At 46.6% G+C, this 22,460-nt stretch overlaps 1 protein-coding gene across 5 annotated transcripts in view; it reads right to left on the bottom strand.

Moving 5' to 3' along the window:
- The window catches only part of LOC119970385 (protein prune homolog 2-like), a 631,375-nt gene that overhangs the window by 230,760 nt on the left and 378,155 nt on the right, over positions 1–22,460 (bottom strand). The window lies entirely within an intron of this gene.

Below are 22,460 nucleotides of genomic sequence, written 5' to 3'. Positions count from 1 at the left end.
CACAGTGGTCAGCACTGCTGCCTCATGGCGCCGAGAACCCGGGTTCAAATCTGGCCCCAGGTCACGATCCCTGTGGAGTTTTCACATTCTCCCCGTGTCAGTGTCGGGGAAAGTGGATTGTCCACGCTAAATTGCCCCTTAATTGGAAAAATTAAAAATTCAGCTAAACCCAATCCTCCTCTAACCTCTTGCCCATGTGCTTCCGTTGAATCAGAAACAGGAATTTTGCTGAGTATACCCTTTCCTACTGCGGGGACATCAAAATCAGTGCTAGTTCCTCACCACTACTCTAGCTGAGATTAGCTAACTTGGCACAGAGGAGAACATGGCATCTTGCGGCTAGTGCACAATGGATAGTGTATTTATTCACTGAGAAATTTTGATTAGTTATAACTGTCATGATATCTTGAAAGTTTAAACACTGCATTCTATGTAATCAAGAGCTATAATACAAATTAGATTATTTAGTAAGTTACAAATTATATTGTGTTAACGAAAATCTATAACAAATTTAACCAGAAAGTACTGAATATGAAATACTTCAGTTTTAATAAAAGGATGGGATACACATATTCAATTCATCAATGGAAATGGATATGCAAATAATAAGCAGGGTTGTGTGGGACATAGAACATAGAACATAGAACGATACAGCGCAGTACAGGCCCTTCGGCCCTCAATGTTGCACCGACATGGAAAAAACTAAAGGCCATCTAACCTACACTATGCCCTTATCATCCATATTAATAGCATGATATGGATAGCAATACTTTGGCTTAACTAACATCTCAAGGATGAAACGTGAGAGACTGGAAGAAAAATTGAATAGTACAGGAAAGGGAGGGGCTTTGGTTTGGAAATGTCCTGTTTTACAATTCATTCAATTAAATCTTTTACTTGCACCTGAGACGTCAGATTGAGTATTGGTTTCAATACCTCAACTGAAAGATGGCAGTTCTGACAGTGCAGCACTCACTCAGTACTGCAGGATTTGTGAGCATAGATTTGTTAGTTACATTTCTGGTGTGGGACCTGACCCCACAACCTTCTGAGGAAATAGCGCTGCCATATGCCTCAGCCAATGTCGGCATGGATGAGGGTTTCAATGTTGGATAAGCTGAGTTAGGAGTAGAAGTGGAAGATGTTCTGAGGTACAAGTAGCTAGTCTTTGATAGAGAGACAAGTAACTGATACAAGTATCACAATCAGAATAAAAGCAAAATACTGCAGATGCTGGAAATCTGAAATAAAAACAGAAAATTCTGGAAAAACGCAAGTCTGACAACAACTGTGGAGAGAGAGAAACAGTTGGGGCGAAATTCTCCGCCCCCCATGACGGGTGGGAGAATAGCGGGAGGGCCTTCCCGACATTTTTGCCGCCCTCCCGCTATTCTCCCCCCCCCCCCCCGCCGAAGTCCCGACCCGAATCGCTGCCGCCGTTTTTTTACGGCCAGCAGCGATTCTCAGCTGTTAGATGGGCCGAAGTCCCAGCCCTTTCCGCCATTTTTACGAACGGCAAACACACCTGGTCTTGCCGTTCGTAAAAACGGCGTCACAAACTCGCTATTAATAACCATGGCACCGATTGGCACGGCCGTACCACGGCCGTGCCAAGGGTGCCATGGGCCCGCGATCGGTGGGCACCGATCGCGGGCAGCGGGCCCGATGCCCGCGCACTACTTGTCCTTCCGCCGCCCCGCAGTATCCATTCGCGGGGCGGCTGAGGGGCAACCCGGCCCGCGCATGCGCGGGTTTCGCGTAAAAACGCGATGACGTCACCCGCGCATGCGCGGGTTGGAGTCTTCCAAACTGCGCATGCGCGGTTGACGTCATATGACGCGTCAGCCGGCGCTAACTCCAGCAAGCGGGCTTAACGATTTTTGTTAAGCCCGTCTTGCCGGAGCCTACGGCGTCGGGCTGCTAGCCCCGACCGGGGACCAGAATCGGTCCCCGGTCGGGAAGGGGCGCGCTGCCGTAAAACCCGCCCGGGTTTTACGGCAGCTTTACGATTTCTCCCGTTTTGGGAGAATCGCGCCCTTGGTGTTTCAAGATGACTCTTCTTCGGAGGTGATTATTTATCACAATCCGAAGTTCAACTCGGTGTGTCAAATAGTGGGCATGATTTTCCCACCACTTGCGCCTGGCACCGATCCTGTTGCAAAAGGTTTCCATTACGGAAGAGGCCCAAAAGCGCTTTTGTGCCGGGAGACCCAACCCTTTACACACTGTGCAATCTAGATCATTTAAATAAATCCATGAGGTTCATTTAAATATGCGCTGCCCGTTTGAGGTTGCACTCACCTGACTCCTGGTCATCACCAGCGAAGTCTTGCTCCAGATTAGTACTGATCACCCTTGAGATCAGGCGCGAAGGCCATGCCACTGGACTCGGAGGGAATTGGAGCCTCCCACCCATCCAGTGATTGGTGACATGTCAGGGCTGTGTCCCTGGCACCAGACAGTGCCAACTTGGGGATACCAGATTGAGACTACCAGGGTGTCAGGGGCAGTGGCTGGGTGCTAGGTTGGCACTGCCAAAGGGTGATGCTTGGGACCTTGCCCATAAAACGATTGGTATGAAGGGTGGGGTTTGAGGAAGGGGTTTGAAGGGAACCGTCAGAGATCCTATTGCAGGGGATGCTCACTTGCGGGGGAGCTGGAGGGGGGGGGGCACGATGACCTGGTGCCCATGATGATGTTTGAGTGTGGGATGGGGTCACCCTCATGCCTGGGTCACGGTGATGGGGGGGGGGGGGGGGGGGTAGGTTGCCCTTCCAGGCAACCTCGGGAGTTGGAGGTGTTGCCCATGTCTGTGGTGGGGGGCAGTCGCAATGTCTGTCAGTGGGGGGTTTGAAGGACGCTCAATCTTACTTTGCGATCAGGACACCTTTCAAAACGGTGCCCCAATCTCGGAGGAACCAGTCTTGCCAACATCTTTGGTTCCCACTGCAGAAAAGTTTCTATGGGCATGATTTAATGGTTATGTTGTGCTTAAGCGAGGGAGCAACAAGGCCATTCAATCATGGGAGAGGTCGAAATCGAGAAGCGCGCTTGGTGGCGATTGGTTTGCGATCTAACCGGCCCACTCCCGTTTGCGAAATCAGGATCCTGCCATAGCGTAGCGAGAAACCAATAAACACTACTAAACCCAATCTCCATACAATTAATGGGAGTAACCCACTATAAAACAGCAGCAACCCCGTATCTAACAGCCTCCTGTGGTCACGCACCTCCCCAGCAAGTGATCATGCGGGCGCCTATTAGTACTCCTTTTTCAAAATGTGGCGGAAGGGCTGCTGCAGAGACCACGGCTGCTACCGCGGGCACTGAAGTTGCTGCCCTGGTGCTCAGAGGGAGGGGTGGGCAAGCCCCCGGGAGGGTCAGCCTCGATGAGGCCGACATTGGTGGGAGGTGTGGGGGAAGGGGTTGCGGAGCAAGGGGGGATGGTCACCATGGCCTCGGCTGGGAGGGGCTATGGTGGAGGAGATTGAAGATGGAGATGCTCACAGTCCACCATGTTAACCCCCGGACCATGTGATCCCGTTCCAGGGCAACTTCAGCACCAGCCAGCCTGCCCCACCAACCATCCATGACTCCCACAGACCGTGCAGGCTTCTAGCCATGTGACTGAAGGCTATTGCTAATTGGGAATGGGCAATCATAGTTAATGCGCACTTCACAGCTCACGGGTGGATCCCCATAGGTGTGGGTAGACGTGCTTTGTAGCATGTGGGAGTTATTGCCAAGCATCCCAATCACACTTTGATGCCTGGACACTGTGCCTGAACACTGCGGGAGGCAACACCACGAATGCAGAGGCCAATATCTGAGCACTCAGGGGCTGGGCCCCAGCACCAGGGACATTTTCAAGTGCAGAGGGTAGTTATGTGCACCGGGAAGGGGAACAGTGCTCGGTCCAGACAATGTTAGTGCGGGTGTCTGGGTACAGGATGTGGGGTCCGGTAAGCAGGGGCCCCCACTGCGGCCGGGGGTAGGTGGACAGGGGGTGTCGGATGGACTGGGGAGGGCAGGAGCGATGGGGACATGAAGAGTCCCAGGGCAGAAGACACTACTCAGATCCTCCCCCAATTCCTTACAGATATTACACGCAGTGGAAGATACCATGGACCCGCGGACGCTTCCCAGGGAGTGTGCAGGAGAGCTACATCTAGGGGCAGTTGGACATCCCCGGTCTCTTCGAAGACCACCCCTGGATGGCTGGCTAGCTCTTGCAGGATAATGGTTACCAGTTGAGGACCTGGCTAATGTGGCCAGTACAGAGACCGTTGACCGATGCCGAAACCAAATACAACAAGGTGCATGCGGCCACCTGATCTGTCAGTGAGCAGTGCATTGGACTCCTCAAGTTGCAGTTCCGATCACTCTAGTGGTGCACTGTAGTACACCCTCCAGAGGGTCGCCCACTTTATGGTGGTCCGCTGTGTCCTCCACAGCCTGGCACAGCAGCAGTGTGAAGTATTGGAAGTGGAGGGAGAGGAACATGTGTCCATTTTGAACGAGGACAAGGAGGCACCGGACCAAGAGGGGCTGGAGGACAATCCCCGGCAGGACCCACAAGACCAGTCAGTGGATGGAGGACAGGTGAGGGTCCAGCAAGCTCTGAGGGCCAGAGACACCCTCATCCTTGATGGCTTCACATAGGATGAGACCTCATATATTTTCTCCCCCTTCCTCAACCTTCAGCCTTCCCCAACCTGTCCCACCGTCACAAGGTCTGTGTAACTTCACTCCGGGGTGATGGGTGTTTGTCAGCACTGTCAGCTGGTCACTGACTAGGGCGGGGGTGATAATAACCAGCTGAGTGCTGGTGCTCCTCAATCTATGCCATAATCTGGAGGCACTGGGGTCACTTTGTTCCGTGTGCTGTCTCCGAGTTGCACCGTTGTCAAAGGGGTGGGTTTCAGAGGAGCTGGTGGGCACCGTTGCCACTCTGTAGTGTGGCTCCGGGTAGTCACCCAGCACCCCGTTCACCTGGTTGGTGCCTATAGGGCCCCAGGGGTTCACCTCAGGGCGGAGAGGCAGCTGGATCGAGCACCAGCTGCCCCTGCATCATTTGGCTCTGTCGGCCCTGGGAGCTCCCCAATGTCTCCATTGTCAATGGCCTCGCCGATGATCCCCCGTGACTGGGACATGCAATGCCCGACTGGGACAAGCCAAGTCCTTACTTTTCCATGAAGAATGTAGTTAATGTGGAGTGCGATCTAACGGCCTTGTTGCGCCTAACCCGGTGACATGGCGAGGCTGTTCAACTCGATCAGTACACCTCGCGAGATCTTATTAGAGCTCGTGAGGCGGCGCAATCTGGATCTCATGCTTGCTGGGCGAAATTCAGATTAACATATTTAAGTGAGACATTTTGCTAATTTAAACATGTCGTGGGGGGGGGCTGGGTGGGCCCCAGGTAGTCGGACTCTGGGCAGGGTGGTACCCTGGCGCATCCGCTGACACCCCGGCATCCTGAGAGCGCTATCCGCCATTTAAAACTGGTGCCCCAATCTCTTCCTGCATTGGTGAGCTGAACTCCTCATTTCAGGATGTGAGGTAAGTGCGGCCTTGGCGGGGCCTTCCCGACCGAGACCAGAAAAAAAAACAGAGGCCCGTTTGACAGCAGGGTCATTCCTGACACTGCAGGCACTGTAGCCACCTAAGATGGACACTGGGCTAACAAAATGGAGAACTGCTAAGACTGTAGGGAGAAAACAGTTTAGCCAGGACAAGCAGTCTGCAAAGGCTAATTAGCATTCTGCACGTAACGAAACTAGTTTATGGCCAGGTGGAAATCTCAACCAAAGGTGTAAATAGCAAAACGCTTTGCATAGTAATGAGGCAATCCAGATCTGGGCACACTCAATAGCAACATTTGGGTTTGAATGGATACTTTGAGTGGACGCCCAGACGAAACGGCACCAGAAGTATCCATCACAAAAGACCCTAGAGACCGCCCCACCCATCGAGAAGAGACCCTCAGATTGGGGGATTTGTAAGACATCGATTGGGAAATGATCCAATCGATACATGGCAGGTAAAGGCCCGCCCCGAAAAGGCACAGACATTGGGGGCCCTATAAAGATAGACCCCGCACATGGTTCTGTCTGTTTTGCTCCGGCTCCGCTGTTTTTGTGCTCCGGCTTGGACTGCTGTTTTGACTCCGGCCCAGATCTGCTGTTGTATCCTGACTCCGACTCCAGCCGTTGATCCTGTCTTCCATCACCAGCCGTTGAGCACCAGCCATCGTTCAGTAAGTGCCAAAACGACGCTCGCTACGTGAACCCGGCATTGCCTATACATTAATCGACTAGTAACGAACAGAAGGTGCAGCCCAGAAAGGAACAAAGGCCTTGTCCCCTGACCTTGCTGGTTCCTACTTAGATAAGTATTTAGTCGTTTAATAGTAGAAATAGGTATTAGTCTTTAGCGTGTGCATGCGTATTTATTATATTTGTATAATAAATATTGATCGTTGGAACTTACTAATCGGTGTATAGTTTTATTACTTTGAACCTGACCTTGAAATACTTGTGAGGTGTCTATATACGGCACCTGGCGACTCCAAGCTGAAAATACACACACAGAGCTGTAGCAGTGTTAAGCACACGGCCTTTAAACGGAGGCGTGTTAATACACTCCAATAAACGCGTAATACACTCAAGTAAAACGTGCAACAGCACCAAGGAAGACCCAGTTATACATGCCAAAAACAGGACTCTGTTTATTGCATGTAAAATCATGGCCACTAATTTCAATTCAAATGGCCCAGTGGTTACCTCTTTAATTATGACTCATCTTTGGCTTATTAGTGGAACATTGGAAAGTGTGAATGATGCAATATGTGGAGTTTAGCATAACTTTATTATTAACTTCTCCTTTATATTTTACTGCAGGCCCAATCATATTTACATGGACAGACTCAATATCCCATAATCACTACTTGTGGAAAATCACAGAACTAGCAGCAATTGACAAGTAGGTTGGGCAGAACACCCACTACATTTCCATCCAAAAACTGACATTGGCAATGAGGAAATAAAATCCAGGTTTTTTATTTTATAGAAACCAATCCAAAAAGATATGGCACTGATCAGAAATCTTTGATACCTTTTTAAATAAAATATATTCAAGATATACATTGCTCCTCACTTCACCAATTCTGCCCCCATCCACCCACAGACCATACCCTCTGACTTATCAAGGGCACGTCTTATAATGAAGAGACAGAGAGATAGACTTACTGATATGAGATGTACAATTGAACTGTGAAATTTGTGTCACGGTCTTGTTGTAATTCAATTTACTAACTGATCCAGCAATTTATTTTTACATCCCTTCGTGATCTAGTATGCAAAGTGTGGGCATTAATTTTTGCATTTGTCTCATTGATTTTTGCATTGATTTACATTGTTACAGTCACATTGCTACAATTCTCACGTGCTGAAAGGCTATTCACTTAAGGGGTATTACTATGTTAATCGGTGAAGGCTCTCCCTATGACCCATCATTCATTGGTCATTTCCATCTGCTCAATCAGTGCTTTGGGAATGGTGCTCATTATCGTGTAGATACTTAACATTTCAGGAGTAAATCAAAGTATAAAATCTTATCTTTATTGCAGTTTATACCTGAAAGCGCTCATTGTTTTTTGGGAACAAATCTAAGTATTGGTTTGATAGCTGGTAATTATTACTAGCCATAGTGAAATGAAAGTTCTCCATGCCCCCTACATTTCAACATACAGGAGACAAATGGTTAATTCTGAGCAATTTATTAGCAGATAGAAAGAGAAAATGCGTATAAACCAACTTAATGCATGGATCTATGCTTCTATCATTTCATGCACTGCACAAGAGGATAAATTAGTCAAAAACCATTTCCTTTATATTACATATTCAGAGCAGGAGTTGTCAGCTAGACTTCCTGCTATGTCCATGTTCAGCTGATTTTTACAGTGGTAATTTATGACTTCTGCTGCATATAATGACACACTGGATAATAATAGAATAGCGAATTTTAATTACAGTATGCAAATCAGTCAGGCAAAAAATAACCAGCCCATTTTCTAATGAAGAAAGACAATTAAATATGACAGGCCTTTAGAATGGGAGTGATCTGTTTGTATTGAACTGTGATATAAAGCATATTAAAATTGAACACCAACTCAACTAGGAATGTAGGATAAAGAAAAACAAAAAGATTGAAGGGAAAAAATAATTATAAGCTAAGTTTAAACTTACAAAGTGTGTTTAATATCAATATTTCAATTTTATTAGGTGAGCAGAACCTTATTAAGGCATTAGAAGTCGTGCTTGCTGGCTGGAGAGCCTCTTTTCAGGAAGGGCCACTGAACGACAAGCCAAGCAGGCAATGGCAAGGCCAGCTCTTCCCCTGGAATCAAGGCCCTGGGGTAGAAGTCTCGCTAACTGAAAGCTATTGGTATTCAGGCCAACTACTCTTGTGCTCAGTAGCACCAATTGAGAGGCTGTGGCTGCATTTGGAAGGACAGACACCTGAGTCCCAGGATTACTGAGCGACTCAAGCCAAAAGCAAGTAATGTGGGGCTGGTGGAGGTCATGAGGGGAAGGGTGTGGGGGCCAACTGCAGTGCCTTTGATCTAGGAACCTCCTACCCCCTTCATCCCCAGAGGAAACAAGCAGGTCACACAGTTTTGCCTGTTGTGCATACCGCATGGTGGCAGTGGTGGTGGGATGAAGCCCCCACTTAAGCGCCCCAACTGACAGCTGAACAGGAAGGTCGAGCAAGGGCCTTAATTCTGGTGAAGGATGGGGCGTTCTGGTATGCCTCCAAGCTTGCCACCAGCAAGAGCAGAAAATTCTGCCTATGGCCTTGGAACTACCATGCAGTTCAGTTATTGAGAATTAAATGATGTCCTTGCTTTGCCCAATCATATTTTGCACACCTCCACAATTTTAATATTGGCCACTGCCAGGTGGAAACTAACTTGATGCCTCCCTGATTCAGTGGACCAATGCATGACATTGTGTGAGCTTGCACCCTGGAGATTAGGAAGGTATTTGTTTGGAATCCTAGGTTTCCTGATCTCAGCCAGCATTCCAACAGGGGCTGTCCCATTAAATCTGGACAAGAGAAGGGAAAATTCAACCAGTGGTCAATATCTGACCTGCATTATGAACTGTCTATAAAAGACTTTTGGATGAAGACAACATTAAGCTCAAGAGTAATACCCCCATCTTTAAACAGTGTAATAGCGTGTCATATCAAGTGGTCAGTTACAGAATGGCATGCAGTGATCTCGAGAACAATCATTGTCATATGTCATCATTTTCAGGCGAGGACATTCACTTGAACTATTTAAATGCATGTCACATTTTCCAGGATGAGGTTAATGTAGTGGTAAAAAAATAAAATGTGAAATAAAAAGGACAACTGAAACCAATAATTATTGAACTCCATCACGTGGAATGTTGTACAGTAACAAAAGGCATTAGATGATTAAGAGTAGTTCTGTTACTTTCCAATAGTTCTTTCTGAAAAATATAGACAACTAAAATACTTTGTGTGGCGACTAGGGGATTTTCACAATAACTTCATTGCAGTATTAAGGTAAGCCCCCTTGTGACACTAATAAAGATTATTATTATGTTTTTCAGTTTCAGGATGTTAAATCATAATGAAGTTAGGTTTCTTTTCTTTTCAAAAGAGATTTTGAAGTAATATATTTGAGTGTTCTAGATTTACAGAAAGAATTTACGAGTGTTGATTAAACAAGTTATGCACTATAGTGCAAGGTTCAGTTGTTCTGGGACAGTGCTAAAATAATCGAAAAAGTTAGAGGAAAGGAATCGAAGCAGTTTTAGTTTTATACCTAATTACTCGAGTATTGTGAAGGAAGTTATAAGACAAGACCACAGAAGAAGACAATGTAAATATTCTCAGTCAACATGAATTCCTGTAGAGAGAATAGATTGAGAGAGATGGTGAGAAGGCAGTGGGCAGGATTCTCTGTTTGCCGACTCCGAAATTGCAAAACCCAATTGGGCGGAGAATGCGGAAATTGCGGCAGCCGACAATTTGACACCAAATCACGATTCTCCGTCACCTCGACAGCGCGCAAATGCAGTCCGGAATGCACATACAGTAAACACCATTTGCATATCATTAACAGGCCCAACCAGGTATTCTCCGGGGCCTCCATGGATCTCCTCCTCCAATGGGCTGAGTTTCCGACAGCGCGGTTCACGTGTGCTTTTACAAATCGTGAAACTGACGTTGTGGCTGCTGAGGGAGCGAGAGAGGAGGTACGTAAAGTGTCCAGCATCACCATAGTTTGCTGAAAGTTGTACTGCTGGCTGAGGGGCTTCTGCCAGGGCCGGGCAGAGTAGCGGGGGGTGGCCAGGAGGTGAGCTGTGGGGTCAGGGTGGATGGACACGGAACACCATTTCCGCAGCTGGCAAAGCAGCCATCCAGCTGCACATGCCGCTGACTGGCTACTGTGAACTTAGTGCCATGCGTCATGTCGGTCCCCCCCCCCCCCCCTCCCAAGTGACTCCCCTGGGTGCCCTCTGGCACCAGCTGACCCATCAGCTGTATCGGCACACCCCAGCACAACTAGTGCCGTCTGGTTGGTTGGGATGAATGTGTGTGGGGATTGTAATGTGTATGTGCGGCTGCAGCTTGTCAGCCTCCCGAGTGTCAATCCCGGACCCACCGAATCCCGCACCATTATTCATCGGAATCGATTGTGTTCCATGCGGCGCAGGTGCTAGCCCCTTAACAGTAATGGAAGCGGTCCAGGTGCGGCACTAGTTTTGTTGTCGTGAAAGTCCACGAATTCTGCACTGGCATCAACACTAGTCTCAGGAACAGAGAATCCCGCCCAATCAGTTTGTTTGTTTGAACAAACACTTTTTCACATTTGTAACAGTTTGAACATAATTCAAATCGCCTCAATTTTCAGGTGTGAGGACCATAGTTTGCGGCATGTCTGGCCCATTCAGATCGAGGACACAAAATTGGTTTACCCACGTCATCTGAAAGGTTTCTGTACAGGAATCTGCACTTCAAACACTGGCCCCCTGTTCTCAGTGCCGCTGGCATGGTCTGCACATAGCCAGTGGAACCGGCAGCATTGTTTCCTGATCATGTGTTACAGCTGATAAGCTTTTTTTTAAAAAGCAGGCTGTCTCTTAAAGTGAAGGTGGAGAAAAGATTGTCATGATGGTGATTTTTGAAAATGAAGACCAAGGTCCAGATTGATGGTTGTGGTGCAGACAGCCATTAATGATGCAGACGGACAGGAGGAGAGAAGCCATGGCTCTGTAAAAGGCAAGGAAATCCTCAAGGACCAATCTCAGAAGGGAATGGAAATAGGTAACCTGGATGGTCAATGCCTGCAATGTGGACCTGAGAATTTGGCAGCAGTGCCACAAGAGGTCTAATGACTTGATACGCTTGCTCAACAACGGTGAATGCATCTTCACATGACATCGCTTACCCATCATTGAAAATCCATCCATTTGTGTTCATCACTCAGCTTACATTCCCAACCTGCTTTGTATCATCAGCAGACTTACATGCATTACTCTTGGTCTCTTTGTCTATGTCATTAATATATATTGTAAATAGCTGACGCCCAGCACGGGCCCTTGTGGTACTCCACTCATCACAGCCTGTCAACCTGAAAATATCTTGTTTATTCCCACTTCTGCTTCCTGTCCATTATTCAATCCTCTCTTAGCCTCAACTCCATGCGCCTTTTAAATTGCATGTTAACCTACTGTGTGGCACCTTATTGAATTTGTATTGGAAATCAAAGTTTGCTACATATACTGGTTATCTAACCTACTAGTTACATCGTCCAACTCTAATGAATATGGAAAATACAGATTTCCTTTTGAAAAACCATGCTGGCATTGTCAAATCACACGAAGATTGTTAAGATTTCCAGAATAATAAATAAATGTCAGCATTTACGCAGCTTCTGATGTCAGGCTAATTGGCCAGTAGTTTCTTCTTCTTTTTAAAAAAAAATTTAGTGTACCCAATTTATTATTTCCAATTAAGGGACAATTTAGAGTGGCCAATTCACCTACCCTGCACAACTTTGGGTTGTGGGGGCGAAACCCACACAAACACGGGGAGAATGTGCAAATTCCAAACGGACAGTGATCCAGAGCCGGGATTGAACCTGGGACCTCGGCACCATGAGGCAACGGGGCTAACCAGCTGCCCCCTTCTTCTTTTCTCTCCCTCCTTTCTCGAGTAGTGGTGTCACATTAGCAAACACCTGCTGGGACTGTTCTAGAATCGAAGACATTTTGAGAAAATAAAACTAGCACACCCACACTCTATAGCTACCTCTTTTAGAACCTTAGGATATAGGCCATCAGGTACTGGGGATTTATCAGCTTTTAGTCCTTTTAAGTTTCTCTAATAGTTCTCCTCTGCTGATTTTAATTTTCTCACTTTTATTAGCCCTCAGGTTAACCTCTACTTCTGATCTGTAATTTGTGCCTTTGATTGAGACGACAGACACAGAGATGGATTTTCATGTTGCTGGTGGAAATTGGGAGAAACAACTAATTCTCTTCCAACCACCACTGCTTTGCAATCCCACCTTGGTCACTAAATTGGCAGCAGGCAGCATCTTCCACGGTCCAGGCCTTGAATGTAGGTGGAAATATAGGCAGGCAGAGACCAGGGCAGGAAGGTTAAGGGGCCCACCTCCATTATCAAAACTCCTCGGCCCAGTGCTCCTAATGCAATCAGTACCTCATCTCTATATAGTTGAAAATTCTGACCTTTTTAAAACACCCCAATCCCCACATCCTCAGCCAACATAACACCTCACCCTCAATCCCATCAAGCATTTTATTGACAGAGCTCTGGCATTATATCAGTTGGAGACTGTTGAATAGCCTGTAAACTCCTTGATCAAACAGACAACTGTCAAGCCATCTGTGCAAACACAGTCAAATACTTGCAAAACAATTAGGCAGTTGGATTTCAGCAAATGGTCAATAAAACGCCCAAATAAACAAACAGACTTTAGAACTGCTATCTCAACAGATGACTCTACGTAAAATAAATGGAAAAGGATTAAACATTCACATATTGACAACATTCTGGGCCCGCCCTTTCAATAATGTGAAATGTATTCTAACTTTTTATCCATTAGATCATTTTTAAAACTTCATCTGAAGACAATTAAAATGTTGATCTTTGCCTTGACACCCCAGCGGTTAACCAGTAAACATATTATGAAGGGGCAGTTACACCTTCCAGTCGCAGCATTATCATAACTCAGCTTAACGAACACTGAAGCAACTTATTCTGCAGTGTTTAACGATGGTCAATCCATTGTTCATTTCCCAGAGCAATGTCTTGACCAATCAGAGTTAATCTGCCCAGTTTTAATTTTAAAAAAGTTGGACAATTCATTTTTCCATGCTATAGTCTCATGGCAACATCTCCACCAATCAGAAGCCACTGCCGACTCATGAGCACTGTCTTCTTATGCAGTATAAATTGTTGTTCCTCTGCTACAGTTGGTAATTCTCACGAGCTAGCCTGAGGAGTACAAGACGCATAGCTTTGTTAGCATGTCTCTTTTCTTCAGCAAGTAATTGTATTTATTTGAGGCCAATCATCTCCACTCCAGGACATCACTACAGAAGTACCGCAGGATAATTTCCTAAGTCCGATCATCTTTAGCTGCTTCACCAATGGCCTTCCTTCTATTCTGAGGTCAAAGTGGGGATGGTTGCTGATGAATGCACAGTGCTCAGTCCAGTTCAGAACTCCTCATAAAAGTCAGTGTGTACCTGCATACTGCAAGAGCGGTTAACCTTCAGGCTTGGGATGACAAGTGGCTAGGACAAGTTCCAGGACAAGTGCCAGGCAATGACCACTTCCAACAAGAGAAAATCTAACCATTTTCCCTGACGTTCAACAGCTTTAGCATCACTGAATCCTGAACTATCAACAGTCATGAGATTACTGTTGACCAGAAACTTCACTATACTAATCATTTAAATACTATGGGTGGAATTCTCCGCAGGGGGCCGAATTCGTGAAGGCCGTCGTGAACTCGGCCGAGGTTCACGACGGCCTCGGAGCCCGCTCCCCGCACCTAATTCACCCCCACCCGGGGGGCTAGGAGCAGGCCTCCGTCTTTCTCGGCAGCGACCTCGTCACGCTGAGAATGTGAAGTCATCCGCACATGCGCGGGTTGCCGGTTCCAACCCGCGCATGGGCGGATGACTTCATCGCGCAGACGGCACGAGCCCGCGCATGCGCGGTGGCCGTCTTTCTCCTCAGCCGCCCGGCAAGACGTAATCTTGCCGGGCAGCGGAGGGGAAAGAGTGCATCCGTTTTGGACGCTGGCCCGATGATTGGTGGGTACCGATCGCGGGCCTGTCCCCTCCCGAGCACAGTCGTGGTGCTCCCGTCCCAATCGGGCCCCTAGATGCCCCAAACGGGCATCTGGCGCCCGTTTCACGAATGCAACGACCTGGTGTGTTTGTCGCCGTCGTGAAACGTGCGTGAAGGGCCGACAGCTCGGCCCATTGGGCTCGGAGAATCGCCGTTCGCCACGATTTTTCCGAGCGGGGGGGGGGGAGAATCGCGGGGGGGGGGGCGCTAGAGGGGCATAAGAAATGTCGGGGGGCCCTCCCGCGATTCTCCCAGGCCGCGTGGGGAGCGGAGAATCGCGCCCTGTAGCTGCAAAAGCAGTTCAACTAGCTCACATCCTGTCTCCCCAAATTTTGTCTACCATCCACAAGACACAAGTCAGAATGGAATACACTCCACATGGGGAGAAGCTGGATACCATCCAGGACAAAGCAACCTGCTTGACTGGCACTCAGCCACCACATTAATTACACTAATTATTCACTCCCTCACCTCGAGCACACAGTAGCAGCAGTGTGTACCACCGACAAATGCACTGCAGCAACTCACCAAGCTTCCTTCAACAACATCTTCCAAACATGTGATCTCTACCACCTAAAAAGACAAGGGCAATGGACACATCACAGTATCAAAATCTGAACATTTCCCTTTAAGCCACTCAATTCTCCTACTTGGAACTAAATAATCAATCCTTCACTGTCACTGGATCAAAATCCTTATCTACATTATGGGTACATCTGCACCATATGGACTGCAATGGTTCAAGGTGGCAGCTCACTTCCACCTTGTCAAGAGCAATTGGGACAGGCAACAAATGTTTATACTGCCAGCAACACATGACTATCATGTTGGCTGTAATGCCGAGAATTACTTTTAAATTCAACTGCAAGTTTTCAATATCTTTCTATATGCTGCTGCTTACTTTTCAGACCTCACTTGGTGGCAATGTTGCTTCTCCAAGTTCTGTTTCCCAGGTCCATTGATCAACGCAGATAGGTATGTTTTAAAAGCATAAGGATTAGGCCATTTGGCCCTTGAACCTGCTTTGCCATTCAATGAGATGATGGCTTATCTGAATGTGGCCTCAACACCACTTTCCTACCTGCCACCCATAACTATTTACTCGGAGATCAAAAATTTACTTTGGCCTTGAATATATTCAGTGAGCCAGCCTCTGTAGCACTTCACAGTCGAGAAATCCAAAGATTAATTGATCCTTTGAGAGAAGAAATTCCTCCTCATCTCTGCATTAAATGGGAAATCATTTATTTTGAAACTGTTCCCTAATTCTAGGCTGCTTCCTGAGTGGAAAGGAATATATGTCAAGCCCCCTCAGAATCTTAATAAGACTATTTCTCATCCTTCTAAACTCCAATGAGTACAGGCTCTACCTACTTCCATTTTTCTCTCTTTTTCATTTAAAAACAAAATTTGTTCTGCGTGTGATGGAGCAGTAGGGGCCGGGCCTGTCCCCCATGATGACTGGGGGAGAGGTAGAAGGGCCAGTTCCCGATGCTGATGGGAAAAGCAGACAAGGGCAGGTCCTGACATTTGCCAGCCCCAGCAAAGATTTTCACCCATTGCAGCAGCGAGAGAGCATGAGGTGAAAGCAACACCAGTGTCCCTGCCCACCAGCAATTTCCACAGCAACCAAGGCAACAACATCAGAAAGAGGGGAAAAGTAACCTTTGGGAGACAGAGAGAATCTCGGGGTGAATGATGCAGGACCTCAGGATGCAGTGGGATAGGACCTCAGGGCGCAGGGGGGACAGGAGCACGTGTTGGAGGAGCGGGGGGTGGGGGAGGTGATGAGGACACTGAAGCTCAGGGACTGGGGGACTGGAGCTTTGAAAAGCTTTATTTGAACTTCATTACGATTTTTATTGAGCCACTCCTGCTGCCTCTCTCTGACAAGCCGGCTGCATTTTTTCTCCCTGACTCAGGACTTTGTTTGCCTGCTTCAGTCTCTTTCTAAGACACTGTTCTCAGCCTCATTTCATCCTCTTTACACATCATCATTTGAATTAATAACCTAGACTACTGCCTGTTTCATCCCTGTTCACTGGCTTTCAAAACTGGTATATTAGTTTTCAGTGTACTATCAGTTCTTTTCATACTTGTGTCACAGTTGATGGATGGGAAAGCAAAGACGATAAAAATGTTCTGGATGGGTGAAAATGATGGAACTGAGGAGACGGGAGGTAGGAGTGGGGAATGATGGCGGAAGGTTAGGCCTTGGTGCAGAGGATCTGAATTTTAGGGCAAAAGCAGTAAAAGATGAAGAGGAAGACAGTCTTGAAGGACTGCAGGACGGGGAGCAAGAAATCACAAGAGCTAAATATCCAGGGAATAATTGCGAAGAAACAGGAAGTTACTGTGACTAGCTCAACTGTGCAGCATGACAGGAATAATGAGGAGAAGGAAAGGGCAGCAGCAGATGCAATACAGCCTTCAGTGTCACTATTTTCTCACTATGTCATCCACTGAATTCCCCCCAAAATTAAATAAAGGGGGAAAGAAGTAGTAGGTTCAGAGAAAGAAGATCCAGAGAACCAGGAACACAAAGACAACAGAGCCACACACAAGCGATGAGGACCATTTGTGAACTTCTAGTGAGAAATGCCATGGGAAATGGACAAGTGTTCTGATATAATTGCTACTCCATAGGGAACTCAGCAGCACAGTGCCTTATATCAATATGCTAATGTGCTATATACTCCAACAAAGAAATTGGATCTGTTAACATAAATACATTATTTTTGCCAAAGGCTAAATTTTAGAATTTGATTCTGAATTCCACCTACTGGCTAACAAATCGGTTCTTGTGTAATATAATTTAGAAATCTATTAACAGTGCTACTATTTTGGTTAACCATAATTACAAAATTCCAAGAACAAGAGGGTGAAAACTTCCATGGTAGTGCAACCTTCTTGACAGAAAATATAAGAGTTATATATAGTAACAGTTATTAACTGAATATATAGAATATATTAACAGTTTCAAATTCCTAGGGGTGCACATCTCCAAAAATCTGTCCTGGTCCACCCGTGTCGACGCTACCACCAAGAAAGCACAACAGCGCCTATACTTCCTCAGGAAACTAAGGAAATTCGGCACGTCCACATTAACTCTTACCAACTTTTACAGATCCACCAAAGAAAGCATCCTATCAGGCTGCATCACAGCCTGGTATGGCAACTGCTCGGCCCAAGACCGCAAGAAACTTCAGAGAGTCGTGAACACCGCCCAGTCCATCACACAAACCTACCTCCCATCCATTGACTCCATCTACACCTCCCGCTGCCTGGGGAAAGCGGGCAGCATAATCAAAGATCCCTCCCACCCGGCTTACTCACTCTTCCCACTTCTTCAATCGGGCAGGAGATGCACAAGTCTGAGAACACGCACAAACAGACTCAAAAACATCTTCTTCCCCACTGTCACCAGACTCCTAAATGACCCTCTTATGGGCTGACTTCATTAACACTACACCATATATGCTTCACCCGATGCCAGTGCTTATGTAGTTACATTGTATATCTTGTGTTGTCCTATTATGTATTTTCTTTTATTCCCTTTTCTTCCCATGTACTTAATGATCTGTTGAGCTGCTCGCAGAAAAATACTTTTCACTGTACCTCGGTACACGTGACAATAAACAAATCCAATCCAATCCGATCCAAATCACAAATATATATTGTGAATAGCTGGGAGCCTAGCACCAACCCCTGAAGAACTCCGCTAGACACCGCCCGCTTGCTAATTTAAAAACGACCCGTTTGTTGTGTTCCGTGTTCTTATATAGGAATTAATCTACGGAACTGCTGGTGACGTAGCCAGAACTAGGTTTCATTAATGCACACGTGGTAAGGTAATGATCAGATACAGACCAAGTTATCATTGAGTTACATTCGACTCTCCTGGAACTACCCTTATGCACGCCTGTTCTCATGTATGCCTTCCAACTGTCTGCTGATAACTGGAAGTCACCTGACATATCAGATGCCACCTGCTGGTGGGAGGTCACTCAGCTGAGTACATGTAATATTATCTGTGGCATATCACCAAATTCCCCTTCCTTAAGAGATGTTGATGTTTGTGTATAAACATGATTACTTTCTTTACTTTATACATTTGTAATATGCATAAACAATAAACACAAATTTAACTAGAGAGTCCAGAGACATGATATGCCTAATCAGTGTTGCCCTGTCGCACAGGTCATTGTGCCTCCCTCGTGGCATTGCCCCTGTGATCACTTGGGCTGTTGTCAGCCTTTTCGATAACAGGTTTGCGTGCCGATCTCTTGCTTCGTATCCTTTGAACAGCAGCATGGTGGCACAGTGGTTAGCACAGTTGACTCACAGGTCCAGGGTCCCAGGTTCAATTCCCGGCTTGGGTCACTGTCTGTGCGGAGTCTGTACATTCTCCCCGTGTTTGCATGGGTTTCCTCCGGGTGCTTCTGTTTCCTCCCACAGTCCAAAGATGTGCAGGTTAGGTAGATTGGCTATGGTAAATTGCCCTTAGTGTCCAAAAAAAAGGATAGGAAGGAGGTGTGGGGATAGGGTGGAGGTGTGGGGATAGGGTGGAGGTGTGAGCTTAGGGTGCTCTTTCCAAGGCTGGTCCAGACTCGATGGGCCAAATGGCCTCCTTCTGCACTATAAATTTAAAGACTGTGCCTTTTGGAGGGATGCCTCCTAAATGGACGCATGTGTGTCACCAGCTTCTTCTTTTTCAGTTTCTTTCCTTAAAGCTGTTTGCTGCTTCAGTGAATGTTCTCTATCTCTTTTGTCTCTGGCTTGTCACTCATTAATTCACCTTCTTCTTGTCTGATTTTGCCAATGGGCTGAGCTAGCTTTCCCATTCTTCTCCTCCTTTTTGTTTTAACGATTATTTTGCAATTTATTTTCTTTTTATGTTTGGGTTTGGCAACCCCTGTTTCGGTGGTGGTCCGCACCCTGTGCGTAGCAGTATGCGGATTCTCAGTTGGGACCTGTGGTGCCAGCGCATCTCCATGGAATTGTTTGGCCACGCCCAATTCTGCACCCGCATGTGGAGGTTGGGGAGCCTTTCTCTCTGTGCCTGGGTGGAAGTTACATCTATAACATCAGGTGCTGTCCCTTCTTGGCTTGTTGGAACAACTATTAATGGCTCCTCATCACTGGAAATGATGATACAAACACTCTCTGGCCCTGATAATCCAGGCAATCGATCATCTGGTCTTGCCCTAGTATATATGTAATCCGACGAGCAACATAGCGATGTGGTCATCAGCTCCTTTAACTCACCTTCCAGTGGAGTAACCTCGAGCAGCAGGGAGTCGATTACCGGAACCATTTCAGAGACGATTCACCATGTGCCTATGGAGCCGGTGGCTCTGCCATTGGTTTTATGTCTAGTGCTATCACCTCATCATGGCCTCGAAACCATCTTACCAGCGTTTTCTCATCGATCTCCACTGGCGCACTCTTGGAGTCATCATTTTCATCAGCATTGGAGTTAATATCATCGTGTTCATCATCGACATCTTCGTACTCTTCAACAATATCCTCAAACTCATCATCACAATCTTCGTACTCACCATAAGAAGTCTTACAACAGCAGCTTAAAGTCCAACAGGTTTGTTTCGAATCACTAGCTTTCGGAGCATTGCTCCTTCCTCAGTTCGTACTGACCATCACTATCTTTGTACTGATTATCAATATCCTCATACTCATCATCATCATCTTCCGTGAAGTATAATACTGCTTGCGGGCGTCAATGCTCATGCAGGAATTGACCTAGTTTTAAATCAGCAGCCAGTCTTGTTGCAGTACTTCCATATAATACGCCATGTTTCGGAACCTTAGGGGAAAGAGAAGAAATTGAACTAAAGAGTTATTTATCATTTTGTCAGTCTTCCAGTGGATATGGCAGCCTGTACATCCCGTAATTGTAAATACAAAGAAGCCTGCCCCATCAGGTTGCGACGCCAACTGGTATGTTTTTGTGAGCGCTTCATTCATGAAGTGATCATTCGATTCAAACTTGAACTCCTGGGTGAAGCTCATTGGCTGTCCACAATCTGAAAGGTTTACTGCAACATCCTGTAGATGCTTTAAAATGGGATCCTCATGCTTCTGTACCAGGTGGCTGAGCCGGTCTTCATTTTCAAAGACCCACAGCCAGAACTCCGCTGAATACTTTGCATTCTCCATTAACGTCTCTGGCTAATCGTCCTCCACTTTCACTATTGGGGCTGGTTTAGCTCACTCAGCTAAATCGCTGGCTTTTAAAGCAGACCAGCAGGCCAGCAGCACGGTTCTATTCCCGTACCAGCCTCCCCGGACAGGCGCGGAATGTGGCGACTAGGGGCTTTTCACAGTAACTTCATTGAAGCCTACTTGTGACAATAAGCGATTTTCATTAAGGGGCTGGTTTAGCTCACAGGGCTAATCGCTGGCTTTTAAAGCAGACCAAGCAGGCCAGCAGCACGGTTCGATTTCCGTACCAGCCTCCCCGGACAGGCGCCGGAATGTGGCGACTAGGGTTTTTTTACAGTAACTTAATTGAAGCCTACTCGTGACAATAAGCAATTTTCATTTTTCATTTTTCATTATCTCATCAGATAGCTGCGCCATCGTATCTGGCTGCGAGTCGGTGTAACTTTTTGTCGGCTCACTGACTGGGATGAACAACCGCTGACCTGGGTTTGGGGTCTCACATGCATCCGCCCGTCGGATAGACACTTGTTTCATGCCCACAATGGAGAATATTACAACATAGTTTCTGTTATGTACCCATGCTTCCAGGTCACATTCCCCCAACGTCTCAAATTCATTCTCACTGTAGTCGATCAATGTTCTTGGCCGATTACAACTTTCGGCGGCACTCGCAAGCCGTGCAGATCACCCAAACTGAGGAGGTTTGCTTTCACCCCCGTGTCAAGTTTTCATTTTATCAATGTGTCATTCAACATCACTGAAATGGTCCACCTCTTTTCGACTGTATCAGCTAGATTAGAACTGTCGCTCCAATTGGTCATCAGAGTTTCTTAATCCTCCATTTTGGAACTCCTAGTGTCCTTAGTTGAAATGAAATGAAAAATGAAAATCGCTTATTGTCACAAGTAGGCTTCAATGAAGTTACTGTGAAAAGCCCCTAGTCGCCACATTCCGGCGCATGTTCGTGAAGGCTGTTACGGGAATCGAACCGTGCTGCTGGCCTGCCTGGGTCTGCTTTCAAAGTCAGCTATTTAGCCCAGTGTGTTAAACAGCCCCAGATGAGATCCACAAAAAATAATTCTTCAAGGGTCATCTCATTAACTGACTGATCGATTCCATCTGGTTCACCGCAGGACATAAAAAATACTGTTTCGCCAAATGGACAACACAGCCGCACCTGGAACAGACTTTTCCAAAGGCCGGACATCGCTGTGGGCCATGTCGATTGCTTGAAATGGCCGCCTGCACTGCGACCACGCTTCTTACTGATTTGCATCACAGCGCTAATGGCGCTGGCATCTTCCTCTATGTTGACGCCAAAATGCTTTGAGATGAGTGTGCTGATTTGCTGTGCAGCTAACTAACTCACTCGCATGGCAAATCTTTATTGCATTTTCCAATTTCAGGTCTTCTTCCCGCAGCAAACTCCTGTAGATTTGTCAAGCATCATTTTTCCTTCATAAATCCATTCTGACTCTGCCCGATCCTCCCAATATTTCTAAATGCTCTGCTATAAAATCTTTGATAATGAGTTCTATAATTTTCCCCACCACTGGCATCAGGCTTACTGGTCTATAATTCATTGTTTTCTCTCTACCTCCCTTTCTGAATATTGGAGTTGCATTAGCTACCCTCCAATCTGCAGGAACTGTTCCAGAGTCTATAGAATTCTGGAAGATGACCATCAATGCACCTACTATTTCCAGAGTTACTTCCTTAAGTACTCTGGGATGTAGATTATCAGGCCCTGGAGATTTAGGAATCTTCAATCCTATTAATTTCCCCAACACCATTTCTCAACTGATATTGATCCCCTTCAGTTCCTTCCTTTCACTAAACCCTGCTTTCCC

The sequence above is a fragment of the Scyliorhinus canicula genome, chromosome 8 (assembly GCF_902713615.1).
Source record: "Scyliorhinus canicula chromosome 8, sScyCan1.1, whole genome shotgun sequence".
Lineage (NCBI taxonomy): Eukaryota > Metazoa > Chordata > Chondrichthyes > Carcharhiniformes > Scyliorhinidae > Scyliorhinus > Scyliorhinus canicula.
The sequence above is the reverse complement of the archived record's forward strand: the minus strand, read 5'-3'. Positions and strand labels throughout refer to the sequence as shown.